Source organism: Ursus arctos, unplaced genomic scaffold (assembly GCF_023065955.2).
Source record: "Ursus arctos isolate Adak ecotype North America unplaced genomic scaffold, UrsArc2.0 scaffold_5, whole genome shotgun sequence".
Classification (NCBI taxonomy): Eukaryota; Metazoa; Chordata; class Mammalia; order Carnivora; family Ursidae; genus Ursus; species Ursus arctos.
Window position 1 is genome coordinate 45,596,303 of NW_026623067.1, and position 26,101 is coordinate 45,622,403.

Genomic DNA, 26,101 nt, shown 5'->3' on the forward strand with positions numbered 1-26,101 from the left:
TTTCCACGGTGTCTGGGTGGCTCAGTCAGTTAAGCCTCTGCCTTCAGCTCAGGTCATGATCCCAGGGTCCTGGGATTGAGCCCCACATTAGACTCCCTGTTCAGCGGGGAGTCTGCTTCTCCTTCTCCCTCTGCCCCTCCACCTCACTCATGCTCACTCTCTCTCTCAAATAAATAAATAAAATCTTTAAAAAATGTGTTTCCTTTTAATGTATTTATGTGTATTTATGTGTATTCATATACACGCATGTGTATTCATATACACGCATGAGTATAGCATATTGAATTTAATGCTATATAGTTCCAACTGTGGCTTGTAATCAAAAAACTTTGAGAGACACTATTTTTGAATGGGCATAGCTTTGCCCAATCTTCATAGAGCAATAGTTACTACTGATTGTCTGTTTTCCCGACTTTTTGGTTATGTACTTTGACAAGAGGAAAAAGCAACAGTGAGTGTGAATATGAGAACCCAGAGTTTGGGGAAGATTCATGCTCTCAAGCTGCCTGCCTAGGTTAGTTACCACATCCCTCCTTCAGGGAGCAGTGTTAATGGTACATTTTAACTAGTGGAACCACTGTGTGACTGATGCCTGGGCTATTAAGGTCAGTGGAAATACGTCAATGACTGCATGCTGGCACTGCCATTACCCCTGTGTATGGCACAAGCTGGACTTCAGAGAAAGATCACACAACACAATGTTCTCTTACATTTTTTGCCCAGCAAACCATATCTCCAACTCAACTCATGGCATTTTCTGAACTGTATGGGAGTGCTCACTGTGCACAAGGAAAGGCTCAGAGCAGGAAGAGGAAACCTGTGGCAGAGCTAGGAAGCATGCAAGCATTGGGTGATTACCTATTCCCTTGTAAGAAATTAATTACCTCTCCTGGTCATGTCCATAATTATCTCATGCACTACCCTAACTCACAGGTAAGTATTCATCCTGGTTTGCATTAGACAGAACCTAAGGAAATAATAATAATACCCACCTTTCTGGGATCATAAAGAAGACTAATTAAGTTAATGTAAAATTCAGGGTAGTTTGATGATGAGAAAAGATGAAATCATCTTTCTCAGGATAAAGCGGTAGTGCTCAGGGAATAGAGCCATGGCCCAAGAGTCAGAAGGCCTACCATGCAGTCCCACTAACCAAATTGGTCTCTACGACATACCATAACCTCTCTGAGTTTCAGTGTCCTCGTCTGTGAAATGAAGGAAATAGTATAGGTTATGAGCCAGAGCAAGGAGAGGGTACATTATTTAAACCAACTTGAGGGGCACCTGGGGGGCTCAGTTGGTTGGGCCTCTGACTCTTCATTTCGGCTCAGGTCATGATCTGAGGGTGGTGGGATCGAGGGCAGTTGGACTCCGCCCTCGCAGGGAGTCTGCTTTTCTCCTTCTCCTTCTCTGTCTGCCTCTACCCCTACTCACATGCTCTTTCTCTCTCTCTCTCTCTAAAAAATAAGCAAATAAATCTTTAAAAAATAACTAAAAAAAAATAAATCAAATTAACTGTTTAATCACTGAAAAAATTTGCATGTAGGTACAAAATAGAGAACCTACCAAAATGAGGCAACTCTAACTGAAGCAAAATGGGGGTCTAACCCCACTTAGATTACTTCTATGGTACACAAAATCCTAAAATGGACCCCAAGATTTCTAGCCCCAGGGTACATACACTCTCTCCTAGTTATTCAGTCAAACACTAATCTGAGTATTGTGTAAAGGAATTCTGGAGATGTATTTAAGATTGCAAATTCACCAAACTCAAGGTAGGGAGATCATTTGAGTGGGCCTGACCTAGTGATATGAAGCCTTCAAGAGTGAATTTGCTCTGGCTGATGGCCAAAGAGGAAGACAGAGACCTGAAGCACAAGAATAATTCAACACATCATTGATGGCTTGAAGATGGAGGGGACCACATGGCAAGGAATACTGGTGGCCTCAAGGAGCTGAGATCAGCCTCCTCTGATCACCTGCAAGGAAATAAGGAGCTCAATCCTATAAAGGTAAACAGAATGAATTTGGAAGTGGGCTTTTTCTCGCAGTCTCTAGAGTCCTCAACCCAGTCAACACCCTCATTTAGCCTGTGACAACCTAAACAGAGAACTCACTCATGCCATGCCAGACTTCTAACCCACAGAACTATGAGTGACTAAAATGGGCATTGTTTTAAGCCGTTAAATGTATGGTAATTTGTCACATGACAACAGAATTCTAATATACTCCCCTCATCCTATGGGGGCTGACAAAGACACAGAGGGCATCTACTTAGGAGCCCTTTGGAGACTTCTGAACTGGATTGTCCCTACCATCTCTCCTAGCTCCAAGTTCCTACATTCCCCCATTCTACTTCATTCTGAGAGCAGATTTATGGAAATCATATTTGAAACTGTGAGCTATAGGAAGTCTTCATATTTTTCGGTCTAGTGACCTAGGAACCATTAGAAAGAAGTGTGAATTGCTAAGCTGTAACTGCACAAACATGGAACAGGGAAACAAACATTTTTCAGGGTTTGCATAGTCTGATACTACTGAAAACACGGGTATTCCATGGAAGCAAGTTACATATTACACCTGGGCAGGCAGCTGACTGGATGAGTTCGTTTACCTTCTATCTAAATCTCTAATCTTACAGTGCCAGAGGAGTTTACCCTTTGTTATCCTGGTCATCTCATGAAGGTATTACACTGAGAGAGAGGAGTCAGCCCACCTAGGCCACTCACAACAAGAACGAGAAGAACTTGGCCTAGGAAGCTGGTGGAGTCCATCTGTATCCGTTGGGTTGTTCCCTTTGAATGTTTTCTGACGCAAAGGAGGAAATTCATGAGTGACTTTAAATCTCACGGGTGTTCCAATGAAAACAGGAATATTGCCTGTGGAAACGTTTCCTGACTTGGAAAAATAGTTATGACCTCTAAGACCCTAGTTATCTCCATCACGCCCCAATACTCCCTTTGGTGGAACTCCCCTTTATCAATATGGAGAGACAGCATAATAGTTAGAGACAGAAACTTGGGTTTTAACCTTAGCTCTGCATTTAACTAGCTGTATGTCTTAGATAAGTTACACAATGTCTTCAAGCCTCAGTTTCCTCATCCATAAGAATGAATAAGAGTACCTCAACTAAAACAATAATGCTTACTTCATAGAGTTCTACTGAAAATTGCACAATATAACATACACAAAAGATCTCATACAGTATTCAATAAATACCAATATGGTTGTAGTAGTTATATTTTTATTATAATTTTTCCCTTAACAGTTTCCATATGCAAGCTCTACTGGAGTCACTCCTTCTCTTTTGGGAAAACCTTATCATCCTGCCTCTGGCCTTGTATTCATTCCTGCAGAATTTATAAAATGCCTACAAATATAGCCAGGAGTCTTCTAGTAACCAACATCAATGACCTATAAGAAATAACCCTTATTCTCTAGCAATAATTCTCTGGCATGTCAAGAACTGAAAGGTTTTGCTGGAGCATTGAGGTTGAGAAGTTTCTGTAGCTGCTTTAGAAAGCTTTGACTATCACAGCTGAGTGACAGAGACTCAGCACTTAAAACAGCTAACAGAAAGCCACTTATATTGTTTAAGAAATAGAGCATGGTAGTGGGGAAGTGTCCTCTGATGATTAATCTCAGGACTAGTCAGCAGCATGCTGGGTGCTCTGATGGGGAGAGTGAAGGGAAGGAGGCAGTAGGAGGCTGCTCTCAAATGCCTTCCAACAGGGATGAAAACCTTTTCTAGGGCAGAGCTTCTCAAACTGCCATATGCACTAAAACCCCCTGGGAATCTTAAGAAAATGAAGATCCTGATTGAATGTCTGCATGGAGTATCTCCCAGGTGATGCTCATGCAACTGGCCAGGGACCACACTTTGAGTAACCAAGACCTAGACTTGAAGAGTCACGGCAGAAATGGAAAGAAAGAGGTGTACACAGCAAATGAAGGTTTGAAAGAAGTTAGCATTTGATGAAGTACCAATACTTGCTACATGGATGAACCTCCAAAACATTGTGTTCAGAAAGAAGCCAGACACAAAAGAATACATATTATATGATTCCACTTACATGAAATGCCCAGTAAAAGCAAATACATAGAGACAGAGAGTAGATTAGTAGTTGCCTAGGACAAAAAGTGAAAGAGAAATGACTGTACATGGCCTGAGGTTTTTTAGGAGCTAATAAAAATGTTCCAAAATCAGATAGTGGTGACAATTGTACAACTTTGTAAATATACCGAAAGTAATTGAATTGTGTCTTAAAATAGGTAAATTTTATGGTATATTAATAAAGCTATTAATTTAAAAATGTTTTATAGGGAAGTTTGTGTTTGAAGTATTGAAGATAACAGACAGGATGCAATACAAGAAAAAATTAGTATGTTAGGCCTGTGCCACAGATAGGTTGCTCCTTGTTCTCTCTTGCAGCAAGTGTGGAGGGGCTTGGACCTGAGCTCAAAGGTAACCTAGGTACTTTAGACATAAAACTAAAAAAAGTCCTTTTAATGACCCCAAATCATACCTTGGTTATAACTACCTTAACTGCAGGGTAGTAATCTGGAATGCATCAAGGAAAAAGACAGAAATCATTGGAAAATAATTAATGTAATAATATAAATCGATGGCTTATCCATTAATTTTTTAATCCTTATTCTTACAATGTGTTTTAACAAGCTTCCCAGGTAACTGTTTCCATGTTAATGTTTGAGAACCACTGCCCAAGTTCATGTCCTATGTATACTTACCAGCCCCACTTGGGAAATATGTCAATTCAAATATAAGAGCTACAGTGCTATAAATGTAGAAGTTACAGCAAATATGGAGCACGAGGGAACAATTTCTACCTTCCCCACCCGTGCCAGTCACCACTGATCAATCACTGCACTCTCACAATGAGCCAGGGCAGCAGGAGTCTTGGGTTAGTCTTCCTATTTAGAAGTCTGGGAGCAGACAGTTCCACCAGATGCCCTATACTAATGTGAGATTAGGTGAGGGAGGCTAAAGTAGATTAGAAATTATAACATGGGGGCGCCTGGGTGGCACAGTGGTTAAGCGTCTGCCTTCGGCTCAGGGCGTGATCCCGGCATTCTGGGATCGAGCCCCACATCAGGCTCCTCTGCTATGAGCCTGTTTCTTCCTCTCCCACTCCCCCTGCTTGTGTTCCCTCTCTCACTGGCTGTCTCTCTCTCTGTCAAATAAATAAATAAAATCTTTAAAAAAAAAATAGAAATTATAACATGGAAGAATTTGGCAGAAGGCAAGAACCTGATATAATGTCACTGATTCCCCAGGTCTTAGTGGTATGTAGGAGATGCAGAATTTCCTATTGCCCAAAGCAGGGACATGTACTGAAAAACTGGTGGACCAAAGGAGACCTGGAGTTCAAAGAAATAAATTCACAAATTTCTGGTACCTCAGATCCAGAATTAATGGCAAAGTGTCAGATGTTAATATGAGGTCTCAAAAGTCCAGTGGAATAAACCACGTCTGTTAGAGACCAATGCAGCTTGCCAGGGGACCAAGAAGGACAAGGCATATCTCAGTAGAGGTCACAAAGGACATGGAGGATAGCTTAAACCAAAGACCCATTTCCCAATGACCATATTCAAGAAGAATAAGATTCCTTCTACCAGAAGCCATGTGGAGGAAGGAGAGCTATAAGGAGTTTCCTTGAGAAGAGAGATATGGTCCTAATAGGGAGTTTCAACTCTGACACATCCCAACATTTACCCAAAGCAGACAGATATAAACTGGATGAGATTGGGTTATCTGTGAGACTGTAAGCTAGATAGCAATTTTATATCAGTTACAGGAAATAAAGTTAAAATTTTTTGGCAGGCATCTGATTTATAACTGTTAACAAAGCTACCTATCAAAAGGTATTGATTCAGATATTTTTATTCTTCGACGAGTACGTCCTGGTTAAGTTAAAGTAATAGGGGTGAGAGGCAGAAGTAAAGGTTGGCCCAGGCCTTGGAGAGTTAACCAGCTCCAGGTTTCAACACGAGGTGCCCTTGTCCCATTTCAGAATGCTTTCCCTTCAGCCTAAAACGTTTCGACAGTTAGTGCCATTTGGTCCAGTCACACACTCACAGCTGGTAACTGGAGAAGGTGAACATGTGCTTCCAACATTCACTTTTCATAGAATCATTAGGTCAAAGATCATCTGACCGAATGCTCTCATTTTACAGATGAGGAAACCAAGGTCAAAGAAGCTAAACTAAGTGTAGAAAGGCTATAGACAAGGCCAGACCTAGAATTCAAATTGCTCTCACTCCAGATCTACTGCTCTTTCTACCATATTGAACTGTTCGCAAACCAGAAATGATGGATTCCATACACTGTAGCTATATATCAAAACCCTAAGATTCAAAATAATATCTTTCCTTAAAGTACCTATTTATGTTAACTTCCTTTCTTCCTGCATTTGTTTTGAGAGATGTTAACAGTCTCTTGATGAAAAGTTATTCTGAGAGAAACTAAGACAAAGTGTCCATGATCTATGGCTGCCAAAGTTAGCTCCTTCACAGCTGTACCAGCACATTGGAGGCTGTGAGGCAGCCAAGCTGTCTTTGGTGCTGTATTAAGAGGTGTGAGGGCCTGGAATTCTGCAATTCAAAAGGGCCTTCTGGGTAGCAGCTGCCTTCTCAGAGTCTTTAAAGGACCACCCTGGTTTGACTGAAGGAAGACTTTGCATGTGTCACAGGGCATGAGTTTCAAAGAGGGAGAATCCAAAGTCTTGATAAGTCTATGGCAATGTGGACAAATCTTGGACAGAATTTGGTAACAATGCGGTGCATACCTTATTTCCCCCATCGCCTACAGAATTCTGTCTTTAATTTGTAGGGGGAAGAAAAATGGAAATCAAAGCACTACCTGGATAACTTAATCCAAAAGCACATGCTTGCTTTAGTCTTCTAGAATGACTATTCAAGAATCAATTCAGCTGCTGTGAAATGAATACCATGGGAGCTGTGCTTGGTTCAGGGTACCAGTTTGGAAGCCTACCTGCAACGCACATCCAAAGTAACCAGAACCTTCCCAGCTGCCCAGAGCAAAGGATCCCGAAACTCCTTCTTTGTTAGTGACAATGAGAGAACCATCTCCTTAAATTGCATTTTCAATATTGATCTGACTGTTGGCTGCTACCATTTATATGTTTTTAAAATCTTTCTCTTCATACACAGGGTTTCTTCCTCCACAATAACTGGCAGAATGAACGAACATGGAAGATTTTCTTCTTTAATTCTGAAATATGTCCCTGACTCCTATTGGTTCTATCAGGAGGGAGGCAAACAAATTCAATAAAGTTTACACTAAGTCTTGCTTGTTATCTGCTATTAACTTTATGATTACTTTTGGCATAGAGGCAATGTGCTCTGCAATTAACGGCAATTCTGAAAGCATCTCTACTACCAATTAACATGCTTCAGATTTTCCACATTTTGAGGTGAGAGGCTGAACAATATTGTATTTCTCTAACGGTAAAGGCTGCAGACATTTCAACACCAAAAGTTCCTCCGCAAATGCAAATATTGCCTTGCTAATGCCCAGAATATCAATTTAAAATCCTCATACTGGTCTGAACAAAACTGAAATCTTTCTCTCCTCTTACATATATATTCCTCTTTGTTTTCTAGAAATGAGAAAAAAAAAATAAACACACACATGCACATATCTCAACCCTCTTCCTTTTCCTCTCCTACTGCCTATGCCCATTACTTTACCCTTTAATGCTGGGTGGGCAAGTTGTCTTTACCTGCATCTTACTCCAAGTCCCTGGAAGGAAGTTTGGGAAGGTTGATCTCAGCTGGAAGTCACAGGGAGGGCAAGCAGTATACATTTGCTTGAGAGGGCAGATTTCCTAAACACACGTACGTTTATCTGCTCACTTGGGCTGTCCTTCCTTACACAGTGTGGAAATCGAGATTTCTGGTGGGTATTGTGGAGCAGCTGTCAGCTCACAGCCACCAGCAGAAGGGCTTCCAGGCATATTCACGCCTCAAGAGCTGAATCCTTGGAAGAGACAGAACCATGATAAAGAGCAGAGAAAAGAAAAGCTACCCTAGGTTATCAGGGCCAAATCCCTAGTGCTAAAGGGTTACATACCATCATCTGCAACGGTGGCTAATAAGCATTTTACAGAAAGACTAATATTTGTTTCTAAAAATTCTACTGTTTTTTTTTCATAGACAACATTATTTGTACAGGTGAAGTGTTTTCATTTTTAATCTCTATTCTGAATGACTTTCATATGAGAACCATATACTTACAGAATTTAGAGCTAGAAAAGATGTTAGCTCTCATCCAGCTGAGCACTCTCATTTTAACAACAAGGAAACTTAATCCAAAAAGCTTAAATGGTCTTCCCAAGTTCCCAGACTAGAGGAGCTGTAGTTATAACTACAAATTACAAGCACAATCTTTCAAAATAATTATTTTAATTATTAATAAAGCAATACATGTTGGAAAAGAGGTAATAAACAATAACACAGAAAAAGGCAGAATATCATAGCAGTGTTAAAAACAAGACAACAGGCCCAAAATGGAGTCACTTATACTAAATCACTTATGTTTATGCTAAGCACCACACTGAGACTTACCATTTCCACCCTCCCAGATATGGAATCTTAAACCAGACAATCAGGAATCTCCTGATCAGCACTAGTGAGGTTATCTGACTGACAGACCCCTACCATCTTCTAAATGAAAGTAACTTTTCAAAGAACCAACACATTTTGTGCCTAACATAACTTCCTTGTTCCTATTCCCTTCTACCAGTGAAAGTCTTCCATTTTGTGTAGCTTCTCAGAGCCCCTTTCCATCTGCTAGAGTAGATACTACCCAATTCATGAATCAATGAATAAAGCCAATAAGATCCTTACAATTTACTCAGATGAATTTTTTTTTTAACAGTGGTTAAAGCACAGATAGACTTTGCAGCAAGCAGACCTAATTTTAAGGCTCAGCTCTGTCCTTGGAGGAATTTACCAGATCTCTTTTATTCTGTTTCCTCACCTGTAAACATGTGGATAATAACAGTATAGCAGACAATTAGTAATCTAACCCATCCCTTCCTTATTTGTAACAGAACTCCGATCCTGGTGATGAGAGTAAGGGGACATTTCCCAAACTATGGTCCTTAAGCAGGCCTGGGGCAATTTCGACATGTACCAATGCAAATTACTTATAAATACTCTCAGTCAATAGGCCTGTCTGGGTATGGGTTTGAAAGTGTTTTTCCTCTGGCTCGAAACTGCTCTCTTAACACTAAGTGATTTTTTTTTTTTTTTTCAGTTTTCTACCTTCTTCCTCCATGTTTCAGGGGAGAAATGAAGCCTGATCGGCCTGGAAGCCAACCATGGTGGTCCCTTTCTTCTTGCAATAGATGGCTGGTTTAGGCATGGACATGTAAAGCAATTATGTGTACTATCTTGGGAAGTGGGGGCTTCTGGGAAAGGTTTATAACAAGAGACCCACTGCGGAAAAACTGGTTGTTGCCACATGTGGATGTGATATAGCAGCCATCTCAGGACCATGAGGGGAGCTTGCCTGAGGACCACCTGCCATGTTAAGAATGGCAGAGCAAAAAGACAGAAACATCAGATCCTGGTATCTCTGAATTTATCACCCCTGCAGCTACTCTACCATGGAATTTCTTGCAATGCAAAGTAATACATTTCTTTGTTGTTTAAGGCAGTCTTATGTCACTTACAGTTGAATGCATCCCAATGGCACAGTAGTACTTATCCTACATGGTTACTATGAATAATAAATCATAAATGCAGTAAGAGAAATAGTATATACAATCAAGCCCCAAGAAAGTAATAAATACTACTTTCGATGTTTTTGCAGTTATTATTTTTATTGAGACAATATAAAGTAAAAATAAATGTCTCCCACATTTCCTCATCATTTTCTCTAGTGACAAAAACTTGTTAATAATTTGTGTATCTTTACATCAATTTTTATTATTATTTATTTATTTATTTTTTAAAGATTTTATTTATTTATTCAACAGAGATCAGGACAGCCAGTGAGAGAGAGAACACAAGCAGGGGGAGTGGGAGAGGAAGAAGCAGGCTCATAGCGGAAGAGCCTGATGTGGGGCTCGATCCCACAACACCGGGATCACGCCCTGAGCCGAAGGCAGACGCTTAACCGCTGTGCCACCCAGGCGCCCCTACATCAATTTTTTAAAAACAAAAATAAAATACTATACATTTTTTCAATTCTAAGAGATTTCTTAATACATATAAACTGATGCCCATAGTAATTTGCCAACTCGGATGAAAATTACCTCTAATCCCAAAGACTGTGCTTCACTTAATAATCTTCCAAAGATGTGTAAATATTGTCTTATAGCTAAAAACATCTGGTTTTTAAAAATTCTCCTTTTAAATGCAGAAGAAAAAAAATACACTTAGACATGTCAAAGGACATAAATAACCAGCATAACCCACCCTAATGCACCTTAAGAGCCAGATGCTAAGAGCCAGGATTTTTGTTAGAACTGAGTTTTACAGTGTCTGTGGAAGCAGAGTGGCAGTTACTATATGGGAGTCAGCTAAATGTCTGATAGCAATGTCTGGATCTGTTTCCGAAGGAATGTCACACTAAGTCAAATGATCATCAGAACACAGGTTGTAGTTCTTATCCTCTAAGGGCCATGCACTATTCCCTGTTGTAAACAAGTAGGGCACAGAAATTGAACCAAGGTTCAGAAGACTCAAGAAGAAATCACCAAGCAGGATGGGTGAGAAGAGGCTGACTATTAGCCAAAATTTCCTCCAGAAATGACGGGCAGTGAGAGAGAATTTCTGACTGACTGAGATCCAGAAAAGTAAGGGTCCAAGAAGATCTTTTCTGATCTCTCTTCCCTTAGAATTTGTAATGACAAATATTCCCTCTGAGCTTGATAGACCACAGAAGCATAAAAATGATTGTCCACTGAAGGGAGTATGGGGAGTGATTAAAAATTTCCCAAAAGTTCAAAACTGTCCAAAAACTTTCTGGTTTTAGAATGTGGGTTGGGAAGCACTTCCTGATACTTCAATGCAAGTAAATCTACTATTTGGGTAGAAATGTGGTATAATGTGACTTTGGAGTTAAGCCAAAGGTTCTTACCCCAGCTGATCATACAAGAAATTTTGCCTAAAATGTTGACACCAAGACCCTATACAAGCTAACAATTAAATCAGAATTTCTAGGACTGGGATTAAGCATATGAAAGTTTGTAGGTATTTATGTATGTGTATATGAGTTTCCTAAGCTTTTCTAACTAAGTCAGGGGTGAGAATTCAATGAAGTAGGCCCAGAGTTAAACCCTGAATTCCCGAATTTAAGTTGTGTGACCATGGACACATTATTTCCTCTCTGGGCCTCAGTCTCCTTTTCTGTAAAGCAGGGATTACAGTAGTATAATAGAGTAAATGATACATGTAAAGAACTTAGCCTAAACTCGATGGGTCACATCAGGTCTATCCTCCCTATATGGGATTGTCACTGCATTCCTCTGCAGAGTGAGGTCTGCACTGGCATAAAGAACCAGTAGGCAGCAGAGTGCTGGGGAAGTTCATTGGGAAGAGAAAGTGCCACTTTCTCTTATCTTGCCCATCAACTGAGTTTGTGAATTCCTGGAAGAAAGCAAGTATCCTGAAATAGCCACTTTAAATGGATACATTAGAAAGAATTACACATTGAGGCAAAAAAATTCTTCTCCTTCTCTTCTCCCTACTGGCAGTCATACAAGATGATGAAAGGGCTACCACACCCTGCTATGGACCTCAGCCAGCCTGTCACAAATGTCTACAGGCAGTAAACAACCATCGAGGTGACCCCTGACATGGAAGATACAGAAAAGCAAGAAGGACCAATGTTCACCTGGCACCAAGCATGACCAGTGAGGTGCCATTGACAACAGGCCACAAATTCCACGAGATTTAATGTTGTGTATCTATTTCCACCATTATACATATATATATATATATATATACATACATATATATATATATATATATATATATATATATATACACACACACACACAATAGCCCCTTACTGAAAGCCTGCCAAGTAGCAGGCATATATATATATATATATATATATACACATACATGTATATCTAATTTATTGCATTTAATATTCATAACATCTAAGGGAGGCAGTGCTGCCCCCCACTGTGAAGAGGTGAAACCTAAGGCTTAAGAAGGTGAGTAACTTGTCCACGTTCACATTAATCTTGAGAACAGCCAACTTTGGATCTGAGTCTGTGTCTGGCTCTAAAGATTTTACATCTCAGCCTTAAAAAGTGCTGGACATATAGTACACCCTAATGTTTGACGACTGACAGAATTTGTTTCCTCCAGAAGCAAAGCAGAAGAGCTGGAAGTCAGCATCCATATCACCCTTATAATCCCCACCAGCCTTTCTGATTTCTTCTGAACCATGGTAAGGAATAAATCCACCTAGGGAGCAGCAAGGTTGCTATGGACTTTTTTAATCAATCTGAAAAAACTAGACTTAGTGATTCATAATTTCATTTGAAAAATGAAGGTAAAACTAAGACATGTGTATCTGCCTTATCTCCCCAACTTGACTGCATACTCCTGAAAACAGAATTATGCATAATACGGTTTGCATTAATCCACAAGCCTAAACAGAAATATGTGTCATTTTTGAAAACGGTTCAAGGGCTGGCTAAAATACTGCTGTGAACTTGGCCTTTTCTCAACATTTTTTACCCATGTGGAATCAAATTAGAATGAGCATTAAGAACAGCCTAGAAGGGGAGAAGTCACAAATGGTAGCACAAGGCATGGATGTGAAAGGGCACAGTAGCCCTGCCAGCCTCTGAGCTGAGCAATGGTGGAAATTTTAATCAGTATCACCTCTGAATGTCTAGTCATCTCTAGCACACCTCACTGGCTGCCCACTTTTTCTTTTGCTGCCTCCAAAACCCCATTTTTAAAGTTAAGTTAGTTCTACAATAGGGAGAGGGGTATAAAGAAGAAGCAGCATGAATAGTCCATGAACAAAGACAAATCTGGAAGCATTAAATCAGAGGATTTTGCACTTGAAGCTCCTTAGTAAGTAGTCAGGCCTCCTGGTTTCACAGACAAGTGAATTGAGACTCCAAGTCAAGAACTGATATGCTCATGGTCATATAATCAAACTAGTACCAGGGCTGGAACTTGAACCCTGGATCCTGGCTCCTCTGCTCTTTTGACTCCCCAAAGCTACCTCTTTACAAAGTCAGTAAGAAAATAACCTACAGACTGGCTGGGTATAAACAGGAGGCTGCCCAGGGGCAGGGTGGCAAGAGCAGTGTGGACAAGGAAGCCAAACGTAGGTTTGCCTAAGATGCTCCACAAAACAGTCCAGTCTGGCTCTTCTGGGAGCATGATTTCCCCTGCATATCAAAGTTAGGTCAAGGTCCATTCAACTGGTCACTGAGATTTCACAAAGAGGTGGTTCTGACCATGTGAACTTGGCTTCATTAGCTATTATATGGATGAAGTAAGTTGATCAACTACAGTCAAGAAAACCCAAGAATCCAAGTTTTCAGAAATTGGAGCCCTCCTATTTCCATCTAATCAAATCTAGAGAGAAAAAAAATGTTTTTCAAATTCTGGACTTCTCAAACTAATCAGGAAAGACATTTATGATGCCAACACACACATATAATTAGTCTTCTTTACTGCCTGATAGCAACAAAAGAGAAAAGAAGACCAAATTACTCATGTGTAAATGTAAAATTAGTAGCTTCATAAATCTGAAAAAGCAATAGCTGCACAGATTATCCAGAAGAAAAGAAAGCTTTCTTTCCTTAATTCTCAAATACTTAAATCCTTTATGAAATTCTGTCCAATTTAAACCTTTCTTCAGTTGTCCCAGAACAACTTTTCTTGGTAACTTGTGTCAACCTTGAATGCATGTTACAAATTCCCTCCTATTAGCAAATGTATTTCTCACTCTAGTTCACTGCCAACACTTCCCTCTATCAAAGAATACACTGAGAGTAGGTCTCACTCTCCTCACTGGCATGTTTCTCATGGGTGTTGCGCCTTGCTGATGAGCCATCAGCCTTCTGATGAGCTAGGTCTGAAAGGTTCCGGAAAACCAAGCACACGGCCAGAGTTGGCTGGCCCAATCTGCTGCTGTGATTGCACCTGACTGCTGCTATTTTGGAGGGGCATGAACATCCAAGATGAAGCCATTGTCAGTACCTGCCTGATCTTGAAATATCTTGGCAAGCCACATGTTCTCCTGTTTTTCCTGCAAGACCAACTTTCATAAATGATCTTGTAGTTTTATCTTCTGGCACCACAGGTGTCAAATGCTGTAGCAAAAATCCATTCCTGTTACAAGATCCACAATCCCGGTGAAGTTGGCACTGACCCCCAAACCAAGTCACCACATGTAAATTTTATGCCTTGCCTCCAGTTACAGCACACTCACTTGAATCAAATCCTTTTGGGGTCTGTTTGGAGTCATCTAGTGAAAAGTCAGCTTGCACAGTGGGTCACAAAGACACAAAATTGGCCCTGCTCCTAGCCCACTCAAACCATTTCTACTGGAGTGGGAAGGTGGGGATTTTCTCTCAAATCATGTTTACAGAGGTGTTCTCTGGGAAATAAGGAAGTACCACATCAGGAAGCTGATCGAATTTTCATAACCTCAAGAGAAGGCAAATCATTTTGGATTGGAGACCAAACTCTTTAAAAACCATACTTTAAGTTCTTATAGATACTTTTACTTATGTTCATTTTTGATAGGCAGTTTTGTTGTGTTTTGAGCTTAAGCCATGATAAATGATCCTCCCTGTATTTTCCTTCTCCAGATTACACCAATATTAGACACTTACTACGTGTGAGGCCTTTTGCTTAGAGGTTTAAAAATAAACATCTAGGGGTGCCTGGGTGACTCAATCGGTTAAGCATCTGCCTTTGGACCTGTCATGATATCTGGGTCCTGGGATGAAGCCCCACATCAGGCTTTCTGCTCAGCTGGGAATCTGCCTCTCTCTCTCCCTCTGCCCTTCCCACCCCACGCGTGTGCACTTGCTCTCTCTCTCAAATAAATAAATTAAATCTTAAAAAAATGTTTATCTTTGGGATCAGACTCTTGGTCTTTCTAAGAAAATGCTCTGCTTCTAACAGTACCACCAAAGAGACAAAGAGCGTGGATAGAAAAGAGTGGGTCTGAGAGAAAGGATGTGCAGGGATGACCTTAGAGATACTATTCTCAGAGAAAGAACTGGAAACTCACAGTTTCTTCATTTCCCTTTAGAGTACTCTATGTTTTTATTGTCCTATTTTGAATCCAGTAATTTTGCCCTGTCACACCTTAACAATTGGGGGATTCATATATGAAACAGCATTTTCTTTAATTGTCCAGAATTTATTCTCTTTCAAGCTTCAAGAGAATATTTTGATGAAGTTGTCTGTGTACACACTATTCTAAACTGTCAGATGATAGAGACTATTCTTTCACCACATATCCCAGAGTATGTTCTTCTCTCTGACATTTCAAGTATCAAAGGCTTATTTTTATTTAACAGTCTTGATGATGCCATTCCATTGACACTGAGCTTTTCTATGTGTGCCCTCATCTGCCTCTTCACTGTGCATAGAAATAAAAGTTGTAGATTTTGCAGTCCTATTCAAAACAACACTGACCACATGATGTCTTGTATTGTCATTTATCTTTTGCATGGATGTCCTCCATCTTCAACCAGATTGGGAAGATAAATCAATCTTCCCAACTTTAGAGAAGACAGTCCAGTTCTTCTACCTCTTTGAATACTTGGTCCCTACCTCGGAGCCCGATTCTACTGTTCTTGATGGTCAAGATGCTAATTAAACCAAGTGTTTTTCAGATTTGAACTGTAATGTCCTCTCTCAGATGTCGTATGTCTAAATCTCAAATCTGAAACCTCCAGGAACATCTCCTTCAGAAAAGTGATCAAAGAACAAGAATACTATTAAGTTGGGAGGAACCTAAATATTCATCATAAACCTAAATACTTCATCTTAGAGTTGATGACACTGAAGTCTTCCTGAAAGGGACTTGAATAAAATCTCCAGTGACAATGCTTGGAAATGGCTATTCATCTTTGATGGACTTATCTACCTTGGCAAAAAATGTGGAAATGAAAAAAAATTCTAGGCCTTTTTTCATTCCTTGAGGGAAAGATTCAATACTTCACTTGATGATAACAAGAATAAATAAAAACCATTATTTGTAGGAATGGATTGTTCTTCCAAGGATCTCAAAGCAGACTGTTATTAGGGGAGAATTTTTTTCTAGCCTTTTAATTTGGGGGCTAATAGCATCTCTGTAATGATTAGAGGGGAAGAAACAAATATGCCTGCAATGTGTCTAGCACTGTACAGTGTACTTAACAGCTTCACTAAAAGAGTACTTTTTCTTATAAACCTCAAGTATTTGATAAACCTTTAAACAATACAGGAAATTCCTCCCTTTTAAATTTGATACAATGGATGAAAAAAAGTAGATGGATTTATTTACTAAATAAATTTACTAAATTATTTACTAAATAGCTAACTAATAGGTTCCAGGACAAGACTCTTATTTGAAGGATTCAGGACAGAGTTCCTGCATACGAAACTGCACTCTCTAATTGCATAATGAAAGTCCAGCGTGATTTTATAAAACTTCTAAGTATTATGGTAGTTTTAGAATACGGTCTGGTTAGCAGCAACGTAAATGGGCACAAATATTTTGAAAAGTATTTTGGAAGCACACGTCAAGAGTCCTAAAAATATTCATGTAACCTGATTCAGCAATTCTACTTCTGAAAAACCATCCTTAGGAAATTAACCAAAAAATAAAGTTTTAAGCCCGAAGTTTTTCAAAACAGCATTATTTATATTAGTGAAAGATTAAAGACAATATCAATGTAAAAAAAATAGGGAAATGCCAGTAAATTATGGTACAAACACTCAATGCGTGGCTCAGTCAGGTAAGCTTCTGCCTTCGGCTCATGATCTCAGGGTCTTGGAATGGAGCCCTGTGTAGTGGGGCTCCCTGCTCAGCGGGGAGCCTGTTTCTCCCTCTCCTTCTGCCCCTCCCCTAGCTTGTGCTTTTTCTTGCTCTCTGTCAAATAAATAAATAAAATATTTAAAAAATAAAAAAGTAATAAAGCCAGAGTTGGGGTCAGTTGGGGAGGAACCAGACAATTCTAACCAACCTATACCCCAGTCTTGAAGCTCTAATTCCCTCTGTTTCCTGACCGTCTCCAACCTTGGAAATCATGGAAGTAGAAGGATCATGGGAAAGTTGATCTTTATGTCTAGGGAGCAGAACAGCAATAAAAGCTATCAAAAACCTAAAACATCATACTTAACCGCCTTCTTCTTTTCCCACTTTCCCCTCCTTCCTCATTAAGATAATTTTTGGTGTAGGGGCACCTGGGTGGCTCGGTCGGTTAAATGTCATCCAACTCTTGATTTCTGCTCAGGTCATGATCTCATGGTCAAGAGATCAAGCCCCATGTTGGGCTCCACGCTGGGCATGAAGCCTGCTTAAGATTGTCATTCTCAGAGTGCTGTGTGGTTCAGTGGGTTAAGTGTCTGCCTTCGGCTCAGGTCACGATCCCAGGGTCCTGGGATTGAGCCTCATGTCAGTCATCCTACTCAGTTGGGAGTCTGCTTCTCCCTCTCCCTCTGACCCTCGCCCCTGCTGGTGCTCTTGCTTGCTTGCTCTCTCAAATGAATAAATTTTAAAAATCTAAAAAAAAAAAAAAAAAGTATCTCTCTCCCTCTCCCTCTGCCTCTCTCACCCTTTCCTCTCTTAAAAAGGAAAAAAAAAAAGGACAACTTTTGGTGTAGACACACACAAAAAAGGAAGGACTCCAGTTCCTTAAGGAGTGACATTCTAATAAGACAAATCTCAGTCTGTGCAATGACTCCTCATAAACCTGCATCCACAAGTACAATAACACACAGCCTTCTGAGACACCAACATTTTAACTATTTAAGGATAAGGCTAATGAGAGTCCATAATGGCTTTTTAAAAGGAGGAAAGATCTGAGTTTGAGCAGAGGCAAAACATCATGTTTATATTAAGTGGAAGTTAAAAATGCTTTATTCAACTTTGATTCAAAATCAAAGATTCTGGAGGTCTAGACTCGGTTTCAAGCTAAGCCAAGTTCTGTCATTTTAATGATGCATTTTAGAAAATAAGGGGGAAATGGAGTAAAAAGGAGGTCTGTGGTCAGTATAAACACAAGTAAGACTGTGATGCTTAAACATGGTTCACTATGTCAATTCTCTCTGTGCTTGACTATCTGGGTGGTCTGAGTTCATAAAGTAGCCTCAATGAAGACAACAGTCCCTCTTCCGTTTCTCAGGGCTCTGAGCAGTTGCTTACCAGCCATATTGTATCAATGACATAATGGCCAGATGAACCTTAGTGATACTGCAGAGTAATTACTTTAAAGCAGTCCAATTAGCTTTAGTCTCATGTTTAGTTAAAATCATGCCCTTGGAAAGGTCATGTGAAAGACTCAGAAGAAATTAGTGGAGTATTTGATGAAGCCCCAGTTCTCAGAAAGCCATCAAGTGAAAGGAGCTGAAACCACTCCCTCCTCGCTTAAAACCATAGGTGGACTTTCATTCACCAAAGCACTTCTACCTGGTCAGCCTAGGAACTAACACAGCATTGCGGAAAGAGGTTAAATGAACAGAAAACCCTGTGAATAAGCATCAAGCCTATACTGTGCCTACAGAAAAGTCACCCTTGAGTAACACTCCAAACCAGACAGGGACAAGGATTTTCACATTCTGCCAAGGCTCCAGCATCAGCATCAGCTTCTGCAACTGCTTTACTTCTGGGCTTCATTTCCAGCCCAGGAGCCCATCCAGAGCCTTCTTCCTTCATCTACATCTCTGCTGCTTTTCCTCTCATCATACCCTCCAACTGGGCAAGGAAAGCATGCCCATTCTCTTCCAGCCCTATCTGATCTTTCCCCTCCAGTTTCTTCCATTCTTACTCTAATTAAGACTGCTTTTCTCTGTAATGACTCACCCTTGCAAGCCTGAAGGCTTGTTTTCCATTCTCTTAAGTAAGATAGGTGCTTTCCTTGTGGCTCTCTCCTCTAGAAGAAGTCCATTCTCCCAATCAAAGACTGGAAGGTAAAATATGAATTTTTAACAGTACCTACAGGTTACCCTTTGGTAATATATGAAATAAGGTTATAAGCAAGTAGAAGCATATAGTTTGCTAAACAATGTGGCTGCTAGGAGACAAATAGCAGACAGCCCAAATTATCTATAGAGATGGGTCTTCAAATTTTTAATATATATATATGTATATATATATATATATTATATATATATATATACATATATATATATTTGTTGTTGTTTTTAAAGAGAGAGAGAGAGTGCAGGGCATATGGGCAGAGGGAGAGGGTAAGAGAGAATTTTAAGCAGGCTCCATGCCCAGCATGGAGCCTGACACGGGGCTTGGTCTCATGACTCCGAGATCACGACCTGAGCCAAAATCAAGAGCTGGACGCTTAACAGACTGAGCCACCCAGGTGCCCCTAATTTTTAATTTTGTTTTTAAAGGGTAAGTCCTAAAGTGAATTTTTCAGATTTTCTATGTCCTCAGCAAAATCATTAGAACTCATTAACAACCAAGGCAAAGAATTAATAAAATAATAAATAAACAACTTTGTTCCTACTTGTATTGAAAAAGCTAATCACTGACTTAAATTATGTTTTTCTACAGGAGTCAGCAGAGAAAAAGCATTGTTTGAGCCTGGGTCTCCAGTGTGAAATTATCATCTGTGAAATCTCAGCTAACTCTTCCGATATTCAGAGAACTGCGTTAAAAGCTAAAAGGTAGGGACGCCTGGATGGCTCAGTTGGTTGAGCAACTGACTCTTGGTTTCGACTGAGGTCATGATCTCAGGGTCCTGGCATTGAGCCCCATGCAGAGCCCTGCGCAGAGCGCACACACGTGCAGCATTTCTCTCAAATAAATAAATAAAATCTTTAAAAGAAGGAAAAGCTAAAAGGTAAAATTCAAATGTAGGTAGAAATTCACACCCTACTATATTTACTTGAGAAACTAATGATTTTGATAAAGTTTGATTATCTAATGCTTAACAGTAGCTAAGGGAAATACAAATAAGAATGATCTGTCAGTTTGCTAGTGGCTAAAGTGAAGAATTTGATCAGAAGATATGAACACAAGTTAGTGCCTCTCCTTTCTCACCTGGGGAGGCTAAGAAAAAGGGAATGTCCTTGGGCTGAATTCCTTCTGGCCTCTATTAGATGCTCTCTCCGAAGACACTGCTGGCTCTCTTATCTCTCTGGGGACCTATCTATGGGATTTTAACTCAAGCCTTTTCAAGACCCTTGGGCAGATTTTCTCTCAGGAATAATTTCTCCATTATGTATTGGCTTCCTGATTTATTATTAAATCCAAACGTTATCAAAGGTGAAGGACCAAATGTTGGTTCCTTTGTCTCTACATAATCATTTTGCCTGTCCTCTATTTCCTTCCGTGGAAACAATGACCCCTGTACTCCATGTTCTTGAGACTCCGTCTCCTCTGAACATCTACAGGACTGAACACTATGTGTGCCCCCACCTCATAGTTTCTATGGCCTAAATCCAAAAACAGTAGACAAAATCCCAAACCATCAGCCTGTCAGAGACATTCCAACTAGCACACCCTATATGACAGCCTGACATGGGTCCTTGAGGTCAATGTACTAGCTCACATGTTCAGCCTTTCCCATGTGGAGCATCCCCCACAAAGGGCACTCCAACTTAGACATTTCAGTTATAAGCTTAGTTCCAAATCACTTGCCTTGACCCAGTTTTAGTACTCCATTTCATTGTCTCTGGATTCTTGCAACCACCATACCTTTTTATGCATACTCTTATTTGTATCCTCTGTCTATCCTTTAGAACTGATGCACAGCACTATCTTCCTGAATATAACACTGGCTCACCCCAATAATTGGGTTGGTTCTTCCTCATCCACACTGCTTAGGTAATGCCTGTCTTGCTTTTTCCTGGCAGCTTGGTACCTTCCTAGGTCACTCAGAGCCACTTTCTAGGTACAACATATTTTCTCCCTGATACAGCAAATGAAATAGAGTGAGAAAATTAAAGGATTATCAAGTTGTAAAGGAACGGTTGGGGCTCTCTTATTTAGCATAATCAGGATCAGGTAACTGGCCAGTCAATTAAAACTCAGAGGGAGCAGAAGTACTGAGCTTTTGGCTGCTAGAAGGTAAGAATATCCTGTACACAGGGCATGATGAGTGCCAGGTAAGCTAGTGACCAGGTTAAGTGGAGGTCAGTTGATAAAGCCTCCACTCTAATCCTCAATTTCTTTATAACACTCACCAAAATTTACCTCCTAACCGAAAGAAAGAAAGAAAGAAAGAAAGAAAGAAAGAAAGAAAGAAAGAAAGAAGAAAGAGAGAGAGAGAGAGAGAGAGAAAGAAAGAAAGAAAGAAAGAAAGAAAGAAAGAAAGAAAGAAAAGGAAAGAAGGATGGAAGGAAGGAAGGAAGGAAGGAAGGAAGGAAGGAAGGAAGGAAGGAAGGAAGGAAGAGAGGGCACAATTTATGTTGAACAATCAATTTAATCTTATTATGACATTCCCTAGAGCTGCAGGTCCAGGGAAGTGGCTTCTTCAGAAGCTCTGTTCCACTCACCTGTGATTCAGAACGCCTTCTAAAAATTATCAGTAACCTTGACTGAGAATTTCTGTCAAATGCAGAAGACATTAAGCACAAACAATTCACATTCACATCTCAAAGCAGATGGAATATGAATAATAAAAATCATGTTTCACTAGTAACTCTATAAGAGTATCATATGATTGGACCAATTCACAGCAGTAATTGCAGTTTGGTACGTTATTCGTTCATCTATTTGAAATTTTGGAAGAGACTGTACAGCACAGTTAGGAGGCTTTGAGAGGCTGGAGCCCTTTCTGTTGTTTCAATAGTGCCAGCCACAGCATGTTTAAACACTGCTATTGCTAGCTGGGTGCCAGTGTGGTTTCACTAGCAAGTATGGGCAAGGATATTTTTTAGAAACTGAAAATAATTTCTGCCAAACCATGAAATCAACTGCTAAATCTATGAACTCCTAAAACAAACAAACAAAAAACACCTCTATTCATATTTAGTGATTCTGTGTAAAAATCATTCTTGTCACAAACATACTTAACTCAAGGACCTCACAGAGAAATCTCATGGAGCTTAGAACTAAAAGCAGTAAGTAATCTCTCCACTCCCCTTCCTTCATTCACCTACAGCCATGGCAAGTCAACAAGACGGATTCTCAAGAACACATTCAGATGAACCTGAGACACTGAGAGGAGGTCTAAGTAAAGGTGGACTGCCTGGGAAACAGTTATCAACTGTTTGAAGGGCATTTACCATTAAAGATGTTTGCCTTGGGGCTTTTGTTTGTTCATAAAAAGAAAGAGAAGAAAGGGAGTGGATTTAGAGATGCAAAAAGCCAAATCCACAGTATTTGCATGATTATAAATACTACAATGTATACATAAATCAAGTACATTGATATGTTTCTTCCTCCACTGCCAGCCCATAACAAGATTATTGATTTCTTGAGAACTAGGACATTGCCTTCTCATTCTTTGCCATCATGCTCAGTTTTCACTGAGACTTTATTGATATACTCTACACAGGCTGCTGCTCGGTAAGTGCAGTATAGTGTGGTGGGTAAAAGCAAGCCAGATTGCCTGGGATTCAAATCCCAAGCCTAACACTTGCCAGTTGTGACCCTGGGCACACCACATAACCTTTCTGTGTCTTACATTCCTAATTAAATGTAAAGCACTTAGAGGAAATGACTGGTGGTAGTAAATGCTCAATAAATACTGGCAATTATCATTAACTAACTACAACTTATTAACCTTTGTGTGCAAGTGACCCACTGACTGCTTCCTAGATTAGAGACTCTAGAATGGAAATGAAGTTTTCAATTAATAATAGAGAAATAGTCTTTCTTCAAACTCAAGGACATGGTATCAGAACATGGATAATCTGGAGCCATCAAAGTTGTGTCCTTAGGGCGCCTGGGTGGCTCAGCCGTTAAGTGTCGGCATTCGGCTCAGGTCATGATCCCAGAGTCCTAGGATGGAGCCCATATGGGGCTCCCTGCTCGGCAGGAAGCCTGCTTCTCCCTCTCACACTCCCCTTGCTTGTGTTCCCTCTCTTGCTGTCTCTCTCTGTCAAATAATAAATAAATAAAATCTTTAAAAAAACAAAAGTTGTGTCCTCAGAAATAACTGATAGATATTTTATGCCTCCTGTAAACTAACCACCAGAAGGGATGTCCTGTGGATCTGCAGGGGTTGGTGACCAAATGGAAAATGCACTGGCATGCAAATTTGAAGAAATTCACACTGTAGTATAGTTCTGTCCTTAACTACCTGTGTAACTATGGTATAATCATGTTATCTCTCTGGATTTCAATGTTTTCATGTATATAACGAGGAGTTTGATCTAACAGTACTATCCAGCAGAACTTTCTGCTATGATGAAAATGTTCTGTATCTGCACTGTCAGGTATGGAAGCCGCTAGCTACATGTGGCTACTGAGCACTTAAAGTATAGTGAATGCAATTGAGGAGCTACATCTTTAATTTTCATTTTATTTATTTATAATTAATTTACATTTAGTTTTACACAGCCACAGATGGATAGTGGCTACCATATTAGATAGCACAGACAAGGTATTTTTAAAGATCTTTTCTGGTTCTAGCATTCTGTGAGTCATAGAACTTCTCTAGGTAAAAAATGTGGTTGGGGCGCCTGGGTGGCACAGCCGTTAAGCGTCTGCCTTCGCCTCAGGGCGTGATCCCGGCGTTATGGGATCAAGTCCTACATCGGGCTCCTCCGCTGGGAGCCTGCTTCTTCCTCTCCCACTCCCCCTGCTTGTGTTCCCTCTCTCACTGGCTGTCTCTGTCAAATAAATAAAATCTTTTAAAAAAAGAAAAAGAAAAAAAATGTGGAAAACAAGTATTATGACAGTGGATCTTAAAACTTAGTGTCTAGGGTCTGTATACTTTGGAAGGTGGTTAAAAGAAAATATATAAAAAAGGACATTTAAGAACACAGGTCTTGAGAAGTTAAGAGCACTTCTGCCTAGAGAGAGTGGAGTACTCTAATGACCCCCCTCCCCATGATATTTTCCAAGTCCTTGACTACACCTGACTTGAAAGTCTCACTTTATGAAAAAAGAAGTCAATATTAATTGACATTTATTGAGTATTTATTATAGTGTAACTCATTTAATTCACAATAAACCTGTTATACAGATATATTATTACTAGTATTGACTTACAGATGAAGAAAGTAAGGCAAAGAAATGTTAAGTAACTTGTCCCAGGCTATCCAACTAGAAATGAACGGGTGCACCAAGATATGAGCCCAGACAATTAACTCCACACAATTAACTGCCCTTGTAAAAATGAAAACAAACTTCTTAATGAATAATAATACACATACAGAACAGTGCTCAAATCAAAAGTACACTTGATAAATTTTCACAAAGTGAACATACCCAGATCATTTCCAGAACTTTTCCAGCATCACGGTCCCATTCAGTCACTGCTCACCCCACCTCAACTAAGGTTATCAACTATGCTGATTTCTAACACTCTAGTTTGGTAGAACATATACTTTAACCACTTATTGTTTATCCCTGAAGACAGTACTAGAAAATCACATCTTTGTAACCAAGAGAAAAAAAAACACACATTTATAGCAAGAGCCATAGCTATTTGGTGATCTCAAATCCATCTACAGTAAAATGGACAATCCACAGATAGGAAAGCTACACATTCCCTCAATATGTATTTTTTGAGCACCTACTCTACAGCAAGCACTGCACTAGTGAGCACTGGTATTCAACACTGATCAAAAAAGGCAGGGTTCCTGCCTCATACAGTATTTAGTCCTTGGCCCAGCCCATCAACCAAAGGTCAATTTAGAGTGGAGGGGCTTACTCAGTGGCCTTGGTGGTAGCTGACAGGCTCAGTGGTAATGCCAGTGGTGGTGCCAGCACCTCAAAGAGGAGTTTCCCTGGCTTTGGTCCCTAGAATTTAAGCAGAATGCCCTTCGAGCCTCCTGGAATTTTGGAAGGGTGACAACTGGAACTCGTTGCACGGCTTCACACTAAAAATAACTCTTTAAACAATTTCTAAATACTGTCTTTATAAGCAAAAACTTGAGAAAAGTCTGCAGGCTTAATGTAACCAGAGAGATTACAACATGAGATGGGAAATGTGGGAATATTGTGTGGACAGAAAAAAAAGGCCACATGGGAATTCCATCCCAGCTGATGAAGAATGATTGCTCTACAATGACAAGCAACTGGGCAACACTAATATTTTCCAGAGCGAGAAAGGGGCTGATGCAAGACAGTGAAGAGGGGTACTTCCAACAAACATATTCTAGGCTATCCACAAGCAAAGGGACCAGTGACAGTAAAGGGGGAATAAAAGCTTCCATGTGCTACTGAGAGTTGAGCTGTGACCTAGGCATGTGTAAGTATGCCTGGGGATATTTCAGCCACTGTTCCTCTCTGGCTCAGGGAAAATGTACATGGAAATCAACTCTTAAATGCACCCGTCTTGCTTTTTCCAAAGTCAATCTGATCTCCCCCTTGAAATGCATATGCTAATATGACTCTGGGGAATTGTGCAAACCTACCAACACACCACAAGTTCAAGCTGTTTAGACACTGTTGGGTTTTCTTAATGCTGAGAAAATAGCATGGGAGCCCTGCAGGAACTGTGCCATCACTGTGTTTTTCTTATCCAAGCTAAGTTCTCACACTAGCTGGAGCTCTTGCATCTACTGTACAATGAAAACATACTGTGGGAACAACTGAAATTGCATCTCGGGGGAGGAGAAGGGGTGCGTTATCTCCTGTTACCCAACTCCATGCTATCCAATCAGTGTTACCCATCCTTGCGTCAAATCCACATAACTAATGGAGCATGACTGGCCCTGAGGGCCCCAGTCTATTTATTTTAAACAGTGAATGGGAGTAAGCAGTAAACAG

General features: G+C 40.1%; 1 protein-coding gene across 1 annotated transcript in view; it reads right to left on the reverse strand.

Annotated features, from left to right (window-relative positions):
* Window positions 1-25,082, reverse strand: part of ANKRD55 (ankyrin repeat domain 55) — a 369,279-nt gene extending 344,197 nt beyond the window's left edge. Inside the window, exon 1 of the mRNA XM_057307266.1 lies at window positions 25,041-25,082. The gene's annotated coding sequence lies outside the window, so the exon portion shown is untranslated. The remainder of the gene's footprint in view (window positions 1-25,040) is intronic.
* Between the last annotated feature and the right edge of the window lie 1,019 nt (window positions 25,083-26,101).